We start from the raw sequence: 14089 nt of genomic DNA, 5'->3' as shown, positions 1-14089 counted from the left end.
CGGAGAATATGCTGTTGGGAGCAGTTTCTCGGTGGCCTTTCAGAGGGCGGCTGTTATGTGGCCTGATGGGTCCTCCCATCTCGGATGTTAAAGCCCAGCCGGGAGCCAGGACTGTGCAGGCTGCAAGTTGTCTAGGGGTGCCCACACCCCGCCCTGCCCCATCTCACGGATTGCCCAGTCACCCTTGAAGTTATAAACAGAGCTTAAATTGAATTTGACCTCAGAAAACGTTACTTCTCAAAAATTGTGCTAAAATATACGCCAACATAAAATTCACCATTTTCAAGCGCACACAATTCAGCAGCATTCAGTGCAGTCACGGGGTTTTGCAACCATCATAATTATCCAGCTCCAGAACATTTGCATCACCCCAGAAGGAAACCCAGGCCCATTCGGCAGGCACTCCCCATCCCCCCGCTCCCTGAACGCACTACTTTTTTTAAGTAAGGGTAAGGTAATAGGATGGCCTCACAGAATGTCCACCCTGCCGACACGGTGGGGGGAAGAAGGGCCTTGTGCTTGGGTGCCCCTCCCCTCCCGGAGGCTGTGTGCTGCACTGCCTTAGCACACCCCGGAGCGCATTTCAGTGGTCTAAACTCTCTCCTGCCCCCTCGGGCGCTGTCAGCGTCTAGCTGCTCTCTGTGACCTCGGCGTCTGGCATAGCAGCTAGCACATAGCAAGCCTCGGCAACATTTGTCGGACAGAAGGATGTAAAAACCAGTAATTCGGTAGCCGATATGCTGCTTTTTATTGTTTGGGGACATAACTCTTTGTCCTCCACTTGTCAGACTTTTGAACCCTGCACAGAAAGAAGCAAAACCCAGAGTAGGAAGAAAAGGCCCTTCATGTCACTCCTTTTAATTAGATGCCCTGTTAAATTGCGGCAGTTTTGCACTGTGGTTCCTGCTCAGCGTGTCTAGAAGCTCTGAAGAAGCTCTTAACCAAGGAAGCCAGGAGTTCATTTTGTTCTTTTTTTCCTTATTTTCTTTCGAAGACCAATTACTTTTTTTAGACATTTTGCTTTTTGCCTGTGCCATGCGTTGAGATTTGTGTATATAACAATGCTCCTTTCACAAAGGAGGTTAGTGTGGTGTAGTGGAATCCCCAGGGCCCCCCACTAATCACTTTTGATGGAGTAAGACTTGGAGAATCTATTATTTTGCCTCATAGTCCAAAGAAATGCGCTGTTCTCTCGCCCTCTTACATGGAAAAGTAAGCCACTGGGAGAGCACGGCTCCGGCCCCCTCCTCCGCAGCCTCCCCGGGCCACCGCCGAGGCCCCCTCCGCTCTCTGGTGGGACCTGGAAAGATCAGAGGAACAGATGACAGTGCTCGGCGCCCATTTGTCACTCCATCGGAGGGAACCAGTTGCAGTGTTAACAGTCAGGCCTGGTCCTGTGTTTCATGAATATTTTAGAATGTTTGCTGGCAGAATTCTGACTGCGCCGTGTCCTCCTCCACGTACGTGTCACCCGTATTCCAGCGTTGAATCGGAGCTTTGGGGGAAGGAAGCGCCACTTCTCCACTCGTCGCTTTTATTATCCTGAAACATGCCAGCTAAGCGGTTCCGTGTCCCGGGTCTGAAGTCCGAGTGGTCTTTCTCGTTCTGGCACCACCCTGAATCCAGACACGAGGGCAGGGAGAGCGGTTTCATTTTTCTTGACCGAAAATTTAGGGGCTAGAGAAGGAACAGCCCATGTGCTGGCGCCGTTGTAACATTCTTCTGGTGTCTTCCAGCCTGTCCTTCTGTGGTGGTTTGTTTCTGCAAAGCCCCTCATCCCAGCCCTCCCCCGTCCTCCAACCCCACCTGGGCCCCCCTCCTCCGGCCACTCTCCCCAGAGACCTCAGGTGGTGCTGGATGTCCTAGTCTCCAGCACGCACTTCCGGCTTGTCCTGTCCCCTCTGTGGGGACCCAGTGGCCGGGCCTGCCCCTCCTTCTGGCCTCCCCTCCTCCTAGCCTGGCACAGAGCGGGATGCCAAGTGGGTCTTGAGAGGGAGGCTGAGTTGGTAAAAGGCCACAAGAGGCCCGGGCCTCTGCCTTCACCGGGTGGGAAAGCACACCCACCTGCCGGGGAGCAGACCAAGGAGGCAGAGTCACGGGGTCTCAGCACCGCTCACCAGCTTCAACCACCCGCCTCCCGCCAGCTGCCAGGCCGGAGCGCCACGGGGTGCTCCCGACCCACACCTGCCTCTCCACCTGGACCCTGGAGACACATGCTCCTGCCATAGGCGGGTCCGATTCCCCGTCTAGGTGGTTTCTTCCTGCACACAGTGACAGTGGTACCTCTGGGTGATATTCGTGACCAGTCCTGCTGGGGTTCTCTGGTGATAGAGGCTGTCGTCATGGAGCTGTTTTTCGGAGAGATGGAGCAACGGCCTCTGTCCCTTGCTAGTGGTCACACAGACTCCCACGTGTGAACAAAATGATACCATGTATGCCGAGTGTCTCCACGCCCCTGAAATGCAGGAACACTCTGACTCCCAAATTCCTGACAGGCCTCCGTCCAAGAGGCTCCCCGCTGCATCCATGGCAGGCGCACACTGTTTGTGAGACCATGCTCGGCGCCTGTCGGCATGGGGCAGCCTGACGCCTGGCGACCAGTCAGCAGAGATGTCTGCTGAGGGCCCTCTAGGTGCCAGCCAGAGCCCAGTCCTTAGTGGGGCTCCACACTGGGCACCTCGGGGATGCGTCCGACTTGGACCCTGCCCACAGTGGAGCCCAGCTTGGGGTCAGGACACTGTGCCCCAGGATGGATAAGTTCAGACACTGGTCCTCCCGGCCTCAAACTGTCCTCCCCACTTACGCACCCACCCTAACCCTCCGTGCAGGGGTCTGTCTCCTGCGACATGCATGCTCCTCCCGGCCCAGGGCCCTCTCATTCATCCTTATCGCCCTCACACCCAGTGGGTTTGACACGTTGAAGGTGCTCCATAAATGTCTGTTAATTGAATGTAATCAAATCGCTGAATTGAGGCAGAAAAGGGCCTGGTGGGCAGCCTGTGTGCTCCTCTCTTTGGACCCAAGCAGCAGGAATGGAGAGAGGGCCTGACCTGCCATCTGAAGACCCTACACCTCCCCTAGTGAAGGAAATATTGATTCTGCTGTTTGCTTTGCAAGGAAGCCGTCTCCACTGGGACAGCCAGACCTAGTACAAGTGAGATGGAAACTCGGAAGGAGGCAGCGCGCTTGCAGCTGGTCTATTAACAGGGCGGCCCGGGCGTGGCGTGGCAGAGGTGAGGCCCCGCGCCAGTGGGGCCACCCTGGAGCTGTGGGCCTTGCAGCGTTACTCTGAAATCCCACCCACCCACCGCCCTCAGCTCGGCTCCGCTCTGCGCTGCTGCAGACAGAGATGGGGAACGCGGCAGCGGCGACCCAGTTCACTTGAAGCGGGAGCCCAGTTCTGAGCGGCCTTGGTGCAGGACTCCAGTGAAGGACTCCTAAAACCCTGCCTGGACACAGCTCGAGGGTCAGCAGACAGAAGGCACATTTGAGACCTACAGGGAAACAAGCTTTTCTTTTTTGCCTCAGAGGAAAATTTGACTTAAGGAAAGCAGGCCAGCCCAGCAGCCATCTGGATGCTACACAGCCCAGAAGCCAAATCCAGTACTCTCATTTCCCAGAGAAGTCCTCAGAGGAGCCTTCCCAGATACTGGGGCTTGATGAACTTTTAAATGGGTGCTAGTGTCGGCAGTTCAGGACAGATGAGGCTGCCATGTACAGCTGCACAAGCTGTGCACTGAACAACTGTGGACTTCCATTCTGGGTCCTGCCATATTGTGAGAACTTGCAAGGGAACACAGCTGGCATTGTGGAATAGCCCAGCTGGCTGTTTTGAAGGAGGCTGCTAGAATACCAAGAAATGGAGCAGCTAGCAGAGCCAGAAGGCCCAGTGTTCCAACCTCTCACTTTACAAACAAAAATAGAGGCCTGGAGAGGGAAGGGGCTTGACCAAGGTGGCACATCATCTATGGCAGAGCTAACTGTATGGCTGGGCCTCCTGGCCCCCAGGCCCCTCCTGCCTCTCATCACCTTTTCTGTTTGATTCCTCTTATAATTTACCTTCCTTGGTACCAGAGAAGGATGCAGCCTTGAAGGAAGATCACCTTCCGGAGTTTTCTGCCTTCCCAAGCAGCGTTCTACATTTTCTCGAAGGCCCTAGGCTGGGCTGGCCCTTCTGCCTTCTCTGTTCAGGCTTTGGCCCATATGTTTTGTCCATTTCACGCTCCCCCTCCAGCTCTCCCCAGATTGTTTCCTGTAGGTTTCGGGTTTTATTTTTTGCATCTGGCACCGCCAAAATATGTGGGTTGATGTTCAAGATCTTAAAACTCAGGGAGCCTTTGGAGCAATAAATTCCATCCAACTCCAGGCATCCTGCCCAAGCTCAGCGTTCCTCTCCAGACTTATGTGAGGCCCAAGGGGTGGCCAAGAGCGTGCTAAGATCACCACCCACAGGGAGGTCACTTTCCATCCCTACACTGCAGGGCAGCATCCGAGGTCCAGGCTGCCTAGAAAGAGGGTCCCAAGTAGCCCTCCTAGGACCTGACGCCTTCAATTCCCAGACCCGGAGCTAGGCTAGGAGGGTACAACCCTGAGTTAGCGGCAAATCAAGGCATCCTTGATTCAGTGGTGTTGGGAGTGAGGCCAACCAGTGGAGACTAACTTATTCATTCACTCACTAATAAACAAATATTTATTTAGCACATATTGTGTGCCTAATCAGAGCAAACATCCCCGCCTTCATGGAGCTTACATGCTAATGGATGGAGACAGATCATCAAATGAATAAGTAAATGTCAGATGGTGAAAAGTGCTCCAGAGAAATAAAACAGAGAAGTAAGTCAGAGAGTGCCAGGGTGGAGAGGGAGGTATGCTGCCGTTTGAAAATCCTGTTTAGGTGACCTTTGAGCGAAGACCTGAAGAAGGTGGGTGAGGAGCCACAGCGGGAGGGTGGGGCAAGAACGTTCCAGGCAGAGGGATGAAAAAGTAGAGGTGCACCTGACCTGTGCAGGGAACGTGTGAGAGACCGCCACTCGCGGGGCATTTGGACCAGACCCCTCTGGCCACCTAGTGAGGGAGTGGACTGAAAGGACTAGGGCAGAGCCAGGACACAGCTCCGAAGGTCTCACATGCCCTCCCACCTCCAGGCCAGCCCTCTCTCTGGGGTCGCTGTCCATACAGCCAGCTGCTTTCTGGACCAAGCCTTGGGTGCCCGTGAACAACTCAGCCTCACTTCCTGCATCCCTCCAGCTCTCAGCCCCCGGCTGGGCTTCCGGACTCAGACCCCCACGTCCAGCCCAGTATCATCCCTGACTCCTTCCTCATCCTTCTCCCGACAGCCCATGACTAATCACCATCAACCTCCTTGTTAAACTATCCCTGTCATCCGTCCCCTCCTCTCCATCCCCAAGGCCATGGTGCCAGCCAAGCCCCTAACCCAGACTCCCCTGGGTCACAGGCCTCCAAATGGCCTCCCAGCATCCCACCCCTGCCCCCCAGCATGTCCCCTCACCCTCACCCTCTCCCGGGGTAAAACCGCCTCCTCGTTGGGCTCCAGCCCCATCTGCCGATCTGCACCCTCCACCCCACCTGCTGGGTGGCCACCTGCGAGCAGAGCGGCGGGTTCTCAGTGCAGGTTCATCCCAGCCTTTGCCCTCATGCCTTCCTCTTCCTGAAGTGCCCCCATCACCTCTCCCACCTGGGGAGCGTTCCCTCATCTCCCAAAACCCAGCCCTATCGTTCCTCCCCTGAGTCTTCCTGGCCAACCTCTGCCACCCCTGAAAGTGGGACTGACCTTCCCCTCCTCTCTGTCTCCTGAGAGGTCCTTGGTAAGGGTCAAATGGAGAAATGAGGACCCTTCACTGTCCCCCAGCTTCCTCTTTCAGCACCTGGCCACTCTAGCCTCAGAGCTGTCCTGGGCCCACAGGGCTGGGCGCACTGCAGGTGTGCAGGAACCGTTGGGCTGGTGAGTGGGCCTTTCTTGAGCACCTCTTGAGGCAGCCGGTGCTCACTCACTGCTGCGGAAGGAGAGGCGTTAGAGTGGCCCCTGGGGAGAGGGTCCCATCCTCGTCAGGGACAGTGATCCCACCTGGCGTGTGGCAGCCATAGCTTCGCAAAGAGACACGGCCAGGAGCTCGGGAGGGTGTTAGGAGCCCGGGGCATTAGGCTGCATGATGGCAGCTCTAGGGACAGAGGGGAGAAGGAATGGAGAGGTGGGGTTCTTTAGTCCCAGGGAATTGATTCCCACACCGAGCCCCATGCTGCCCACCCGAAGCTCCAGGTCACTTTGACCCAAAGACCCAGAAGTCCTGGAAGCTGAGCCCAGTGTCTCTGAGCTCAGCCCCCGGGAGCTGTCATTGGTGCTATAGGGCAGGTGCACAGGCACGTTCTGACCTGGGGGAGCAGGGCAGGGGCTGGTAGGTAAGCCCCCCAGGAAGCGGCTCAGGTTCCACGTGGCGACAGGCCCCCCTCTTAAGGAGCACGGAGATCCATTCCGGGCCCTGCCAGGCTGGCTGCAGCCCGGGTGTGCCCTAAGGTCAGCCTTTGCTTTGCTAAAATAGACATTTTAGCAGGAATAATCAATCCCCTTTCCAGAGTGGACATGCCAGGCATGTAACTTATCTGCCCAGAAAAGAAGGAAGAACAGAGAGCTCGAGGTGACCTTGCTGTTTCTCGGGGACAGCCAAGAACACAAGATTCTGCAGGAATCTTTTGGGAGAAAGGGACCATCTTCTGGCCCCCAAAGGGCTTTGTGTGGGAGCCTCCCTGACCTTCTGCAAGTAAGCCAGTGGCCCTGCCCTGCTGGCACGCTGGTCCAGGACTTTATACCTGACCAGGAAGCTTTTTTTAAGGAAATTTTCACCATTTGGTTTTTGTAAGTTTTTTTAAAAGGCTATTTTCCCCACTACCCCACTGCTTCTCTCAGGGACCTTCTCTGCTCAAGTGCTGTGGCTTTCTTTGTCTTTGTGTCCATCATGGAGTCACAAAGAAGTTAGCAAGCAGGATCTGGAGGGGATCTTTAATGCCCTGGTTGAATTGGAGTGGGCCACACACGTCCCGTGGGAGGGAGGGTCTCCCCCAGGCCCCCAGGTGTACTTGGCAGGGATGGAGAACCTCTCAGTTATCAGGGTACCTGGTCTGGTGGCTTGTTGACAGTTTGGTGATTTCTAATGAAATTCAAAAGTAGAGAAAGGGCTTCCCTGGTGGCGCAGTGGTTGAGAGTCCGCCTGCCAATGCAGGGGACACGGGTTCGTGCCCCAGTCCGGGAAGATCCCACATGCCGCGGAGCGGCTGGGCCCGTGAGCCATGGCCGCTGAGCCTGTGCGTCCGGAGCCTGTGCTCCGCAACGGGAGAGGCCACAACAGTGAGAGGCCCATGTACCGCAAAAAAAAAAAAAGGAAAAAAAAAGTAGAGAAAATCTGTCATTTATCCCAGTGTTTTGTTTACAAAGCCTGGATGGTTTGGAGCCATTCAGACACTGAAGGACTTGGGTTGGATTTTCCCCTTCTTTTCCACCAGGAACAGTGTGTCATATCAGAAGAGTGAACAGGGCTGTCTGCTTTGAATAGTTCCACGGGGCTTTCACTCTCTCTGAGGCCCCATCGCCGCAGGATGCTGGTGATTCTGGGTCCCCTTGGATAGCAGGGTGTGCGGGTCCCTCTTTCCCATGGGACAGCCTCTCCGCCCCTCCTTTGGGGCAGCAGTGACCCCTCAGGGGGCGTGGAGTCAGGACCAGAGTCCTTTTACTAGGCAGGTCCAGTGAACCTTCCTTTTCATCTCCTCCCTCCCCGCTGAGAGGTCCCCAGCTACACAAGAACACCAGCCTGGAGCAGGGTTCTGCCCCTTTCCCTGCTGCCACTTCCTGTGAGCTTTTATGCCTCACCTGCCCTGCCTGTCACTCTGAATAACCATCCCTGCGCTGCCTCCCTCGCTGGGTAGTTAGGAGCCTAAAATGAGAGGCTGGGTGTGACAGGCCTTGGAGGCAGGACAAAAATGCAAAGGGTGTCTCCACGTTTGTTATACAGCAGTGGTTGAAAGTTTCTGCCCGGCACGTTGCCCTGCAGCTTCCTGGGCTGGCCTTATCTGGGAGCCCAGGGAGCCGCAGGCTTCATGGATGGAGCAGCAGTTTCATGGTAAAGCCAGGCGCTGGGCTGTCAAGGGGGGTAGGTGCACAATCTGGCACTGATCGGCATTTTCCTAAGTCAGAGGCCGTCCACAGTCTTCCTGCCCAGCTCCTCCAGGCCTTGGAATGGTTCCCACCTGGGCCCAGGAGCAGGGGCGTTTCATTCTCCCCCGGAAGATGTGTGCCCCAAACACTCGGGCATGCACCCCCAGGCAGCCCCGGTGCCATTCTGTGCTGACCCTTTTCATCGCCTTTCTGTAAACACGTTAAAAATTGCCTTTCCGAGATTCAGTTTTCCACCCCTCCTGCAATTTTCTGGCCTCCCCTGAGTTCAGCCTTGAGGATTGAAATTCTTTCTCCTGGTCTCCATGAGGAATTGGTGGAACAGAAAAAGCAGGAAATTAATGTCCCAGCCTCAAGGCTCCACACAGCATTAGATGGAATTAAAGGAGAATAATGAGTCGATACACACACAACTCTGTTGTTCTTTGATTTTCCTTTCAAAATTCATGTAGTGAACGCTTCTTCCATCCCACACCGTCTTAGGCTGAGAGACTCGCTAGCGTCCTGAATGAATTTACATACCAAATGGGTTTTAATTTTATATTTTCGCTTAAGGTCAGGACATTTATTTATTATCATTATTTATTACTGAAGCACGAGTGGTTTTAATTATTTTAGTGTTCCTCCTACCAAGCCGGATCGCTGCTAGCTACAGAACAGTTTCCGCTCACATAAATAATATAGTTTTTAATTTCATGAAGATTTAGTATTCGTCTGCTTTGTAAATTAAAGTCATCGTTTACCACAACAGAGACAGAACATTCGGAACACCCTGATGGACTTTCTCGGCAGCGTCTCCTTTGATGATCACTTTTCCCAAGTTTGGTCATCTTGTGCAGGTGCCCAGAAAGAGGGACCCGCTGCCACCGGTCCTGGAGGGAAGAGAGCAGTGGGGCGTGGAGAGGGAGGAATGGGGGGAGGGGAAGTGAACCCCTTCTCTCAGGCGGTGTCACTTGCCTTTACATGTTTTATCCATTTGGGCCCCATAAAACCCTTCCCAAGCCAGCGTTATGTGTCTACTATACAGATGAAGAAACTGAGGTGCCTGCACATTAGCTAACTTACCCTCGGCCACTCAAATCCAGGCCACAGGTTCAGATCCACATGTGTCTGACCCAAGGCTGAGCCCCTCTCCCTCCCTCCTACAAGGACAGGCATCAGGACCCAGGCCCGGGCAGAGGTGGACGGAGGCTGCGGCCAGCATGGTGGGAGCAGGAACGCAGAGAAGGAGGAAGCAGGCAGGATGGGGGACAGTGGCCGCTGGCCGGGCCGCGGGAGTGAATGTGTGCGTCCTAGCGGAGCGGGATAAGCATCCTGATTGTCTAGGGGGCAGAGGCCCCCAGCCTTGCCTAGAGACCGTGTCCCCAACACACAGCCAGGATTATCCCTCTGGATACCCTGGAGTCACTGAATCTTGTGGAAACCCCTCCCCAGCGTCTCTCCCTTCCCCGCCACCTTTTCTTTCCACCTAGACCCTCTCTCTTTCAGGGAGGCGGCCACGTCAGTAAATTATGAGTTCCCCAATGCGGGAAGCATCTCCCATCCATAACCCATGATGCCTTGTGTGTAAATCACTCTCCCTTGCCTCTCCAAGGCCATCTCTGGCTGTCCCTCGGCTGGCTTCATTCTCGGAAGCCTTCCCAGAAGGCAGCCGATGGTCAATCAGGAACGATTTTCACATTATCTGTCAAAAGGACACCATTCCATGGCACCAGGTCCACTTTTGCTGCCAGCGTAGCCTCTGGAATGAATAGGTTGTTTGGCGTTGCCATGGAGAAGCTGGGCCCTTTGGTGGTTTGAGCTGTGCTACATGCAATAAGAGGCCCTCGCCCAACAGCCAGAGCAGGGCAGGGGCAGCCGCCTCCCACCCTGGTGCCCTCCCTGGGCAGTCAGTGCCCTCTGCTCTGACCCAGCCAGCCAGCCGCATCCCCATCCCTTAGGGTTATTAGCAGGTTAAAAACAGATTAAATTTAAATGACGCCAGCTTCATTCTGCAGGGGGTTTCTTGAGTTCTCATCCAGGCTCCAGCTACAAAGCAGCCCCTGCGAGACTCAGTCTCCAGGCAGAGGTCTTCGTGCCCTGGTGGCTATGTCCCCGGGGAGAGGAGGGAGCCCACTTAGTAACCGCATTCATGTCAGCCCGGAACAGAGTCACTGGTACGTGCGGCGTGATTAATCATGGGTCATGCCACACTGTCCTTGCACACAACGTGGCTTAAATTTAAGCAGAAAATAGAGCTCACAATGAGTCACACTTCTCCATAACAGAAGATGGGAGTCAGCGTGCTGGGGGAAGTCGCCTGCCGGAGCAGGAATATACCTCTTTAGCTCATCTTTAATCCCTCCCCTGTGAGCATCTCCCTCTAAATGAGGGACATAGGAAGACTTCGATACCAGGACAAAGCCATGTCTTACCTAGAATGGTGAAATTCTTTCCTCCTTCTCAGACCCAGGAGGACGTAAATAAAGAGGAAATGCCCGGTGCAAACTTTACCCATTTTTCAGATTTTCTTCCCTCTTACTCATGGCACTAACGTAAGTGGTACTTCTGGATTGGTACCAGCCAGATAGGTGCCTGGGGAATCGGAAAGTCTCAGGGCTGCATTTAGAATCAAATAGAGCTAGTGGCGAAGCCTCTCCCCCCTGAAAAGGGAAATAAAATAGCTTTCAAAGCCAGATTGCTTGCTGCATTATACCCGGGCGAGGGTGTGGAGTCCGTTTTTGTTAGATGGGCTTCCCCTGAAATCCAGGCCCGCACATTAAAAAGACATTTGGGGGCAAAGCGAGAGAGTGGCATGGACATACATACACTACCAAAAGTAAGGTAGATAGCTAGTGGGAAGCAGCCGCATAGCACAGGGAGATCAGCTCCATGCTTTGTGACCGCCTGGAGGGGTGGGATAGGGAGGGTGGGAGGGAGGGAGACGCAAGAGGGAAGAGATATGGAACATATGTATATGTATAACTGATTCACTTTGTTATAAAGCAGAAACTAACACACCATTGTAAAGCAATTATATTCCAATAAATATGTAAAAAAATTTTTAAAAAAAGACATTTGGGGGGAATCTTCCTTTTTGAAAGTGTACAGTTAGGCGTTTGTTTAGCATTTCCCCTATTTTATAGAGGAGGAGATTGAAGCATGGAGACTGAGGAGACTGCCTGAGGTCACACGGCCTCAGGGGGGTATTGCTTGGTCTGCTCAGCTCAGCTCAGCGCTTGCCCTCATTCTGGCTGCACAGGGAGAGCTAGGCAAAGAGGCGTCAGGGAACAAGATAAGGGCCACTTGTAATTAGGCTCCTGGCTGCAGCAGACATGGCGGCCGTCCTGAAGGAGGCTGGGCCCGATGGGTTTGGGTGGCAGACACTGGGACGGACAGGCCAAGGGGCAGCAGGATGGCTCAGAAGAAACCAGCCTGGCAGGAGCAGACACTACCCGGCAGAGGCTGCATAAGGGAAAGGGCGAAGGAGCAGGGCCACAAATGCCTGGACGAGAGTTGGGCTTGATCTGGAGGAGGGAAACAGTCCTAGAATTGAGATTCAAAGCCCTGGACCTCCTCCAGGCTGTGCTGCAGACTTGCTGTAAGCCCCTTCACCCATCTCTAAAACCAGCATCTGTAAGGCCTTCTCTGGCCCTGACATGTCACCAGTCCAGGACAGGACACGGGGAGCCCTTGCAGGTTCGCCTAAAGAAAGCCGGAGAGCCGGGCCTGGACTGCAGCCCTTTAGGAGCTGCCAGCGCTCAGGCCAGCTTGCCTGGGGAAGGGTCACAGGAAGCCCCACATTCCTATCCCAGCATTCTTTCCTACTGAAGAAGCGTTTATGACTTAAGCAGCTACACTGGGGCAGGCAGGGGCAAGAGAAGGAGAGAACGTTTCAGTTTCTCGATGTCAGACAGGAGTGAAGAGAAAGGAGCATCGTGCAGAATCGTCTGAAGCTGGTGGTGAGGACATTGGCTGAGCTTCAAGCCCTGGGTTCAAGGCCCAGGTGTGCCCCCCGCCTCACCTAAGTCTCTTAGTGTGTCTTGGTCCCTGTTTCCTCACCTATTAAGTGGGGACAGTACCCCTGAATATGCCACAGGTAGATGTAGAAAATGTCAAGGAGCTCTCCGAATGAGGAAGCCAGGGCTTTTCCCATCAGTAATCATTAGAAGACAGGGAAGGAAATGTTGGTTTCTTTAGCTACCTTTTCAATCAACATTGACTCCTACAGCAGTGAAATAGCTGTAAATATTTTAATATATATAACATATATAATATCTTATACACATTTAATATAGAAAATATATTTTTATATTTACATATAGAAATATTCATATATCTACACATGTATACATGTACATATACACATATGTCTTTTGGAAAAGTAAGAACAAGAAGCATTCTAAATGAGGCTACTGGTACTCACCCTTAATAGTACCCATGATTTTTTTTTCCTCTAGCGTTTTCTGTTGTGTGAACAGAGAATGTGTGTATTACTGTTTGTAATTTTAAAACAAAGGAGAAAAATGAGCCCAGCCTCTTTGCAAGGTGCCACCGGTGCCAGGTCCTTCCTCTGTGCTTCCTTCCGCATGTTGGTTACATAGAGCTCCTCTGGGTTCAGCCACAGCCTTCCACTGCCTTCCTTAAGGTGTCCCCCAAAGGTCCTGGCCCTCCCTCACATTCTGCAGTGAACATATATATATGCCACTTGAAGGGATAAGCCACATTATCCACAGGGTTTCCAGTGTGGGACCAGGGTAGGAGCAAAGAGGAAATTAGTTCCCACATATTAGCGGGAACACAGCCCAGGCTGGAGGTTGGTGACACCGAAATAATTGGAGGTAAGAGCTGTGAGGCCATTAAGATAAATTTTTGACATAAAAATATAGGCTGGTTCATAAAAGGTTGCAGTGACAATAGGTTATAGTGACAGCTTTTCAACAACTGTATGTGTCTCCAGATGGAAGGGAATTCAGCATAATGAATTATGGGCAGTCTGGACAACACAGCATCCTTTTATAGGCATAGATCTAAGGGAAGAATAAAGTTATTCAGACTGGCCCATATTAAATAGCATTATTGTTAAAACATGGAGTGGAGAAGGAGTGAAAGGCTTAGAAGCTTAAAGACTCAGCTACCGAGGCGGAAAGTCCTTGGTCTTCCAACCTGGGCACTGGGTGTTTGTGGCTCCGATCTCTTGTCTAATGAGTATCTTTGTCCCAGGATCCCAAGCGGACATCCACGCTTACCTGACAGGGCTCCCAGGCCTTCCTGTGTAGGGAGCATTGTTCCTCCACTGGCTCAGCTGTTACAGTTTTGCCCCTTTGATTACATTGCCTCCACTGACTCCTGGATGAGACCTTCTTAAATGGAATGTTCTCTGGATGGGAGATTCCAGTCAGAAAGAATGGAGCTCAAGGAAGAAGTGGGATCCGTCAGGCTGGGAGATGGGAAAAGACCTGGCTCACACAGAACCCTCCCTGCCAGAGTCTGCTCTGGGCCACTGATCAAGTTCTTGTCCCTGAGTCAGAGAACAGAAGAGGCCACCTTTGGTGCTGTCCACCTGTGTTTAGCTAAGAGTAACAACAGCCACAATGATAGCCACCATCACTGCTTGCCTGCGGTGTATCTGACGCTGCACTGAACACTCTGCATCATCTCACTGAAGTCTCAAACAACCCTATGGCATAAGTACCATTATTCCCATTTTACAGATAATAAAACTGAGGCTTAGGGAAGTTAATCTGCAGTTAACTAATGTTCAAACTGTTTGGAATTTAAATCTGGATCTGTCTGACCCACAGGTCCAGGCTCCTGACCACTCCACTGTACTGTACCAACCCATAAATATTCACATGCTTGAAAACTAGACAAAAAGCAGCATTAAAAAGGGGAGAAGGGCTTATAAATGCCTGCAAGAGCTATGGA

At 53.0% G+C, this 14089-nt stretch overlaps 1 protein-coding gene across 1 annotated transcript in view; it reads left to right on the top strand.

Annotated features, from left to right (window-relative positions):
• KLHL29 (kelch like family member 29) overlaps window positions 1–14089 on the top strand; it is a 309933-nt gene that overhangs the window by 190034 nt on the left and 105810 nt on the right. The window lies entirely within an intron of this gene.

Source organism: Monodon monoceros, unplaced genomic scaffold, assembly GCF_005190385.1.
Source record: "Monodon monoceros isolate NGI ecotype Baffin Bay Population unplaced genomic scaffold, NGI_Narwhal_1 Super_Scaffold_19, whole genome shotgun sequence".
NCBI lineage: Eukaryota > Metazoa > Chordata > Mammalia > Artiodactyla > Monodontidae > Monodon > Monodon monoceros.
The sequence above is the reverse complement of the archived record's forward strand: the minus strand, read 5'-3'. Positions and strand labels throughout refer to the sequence as shown.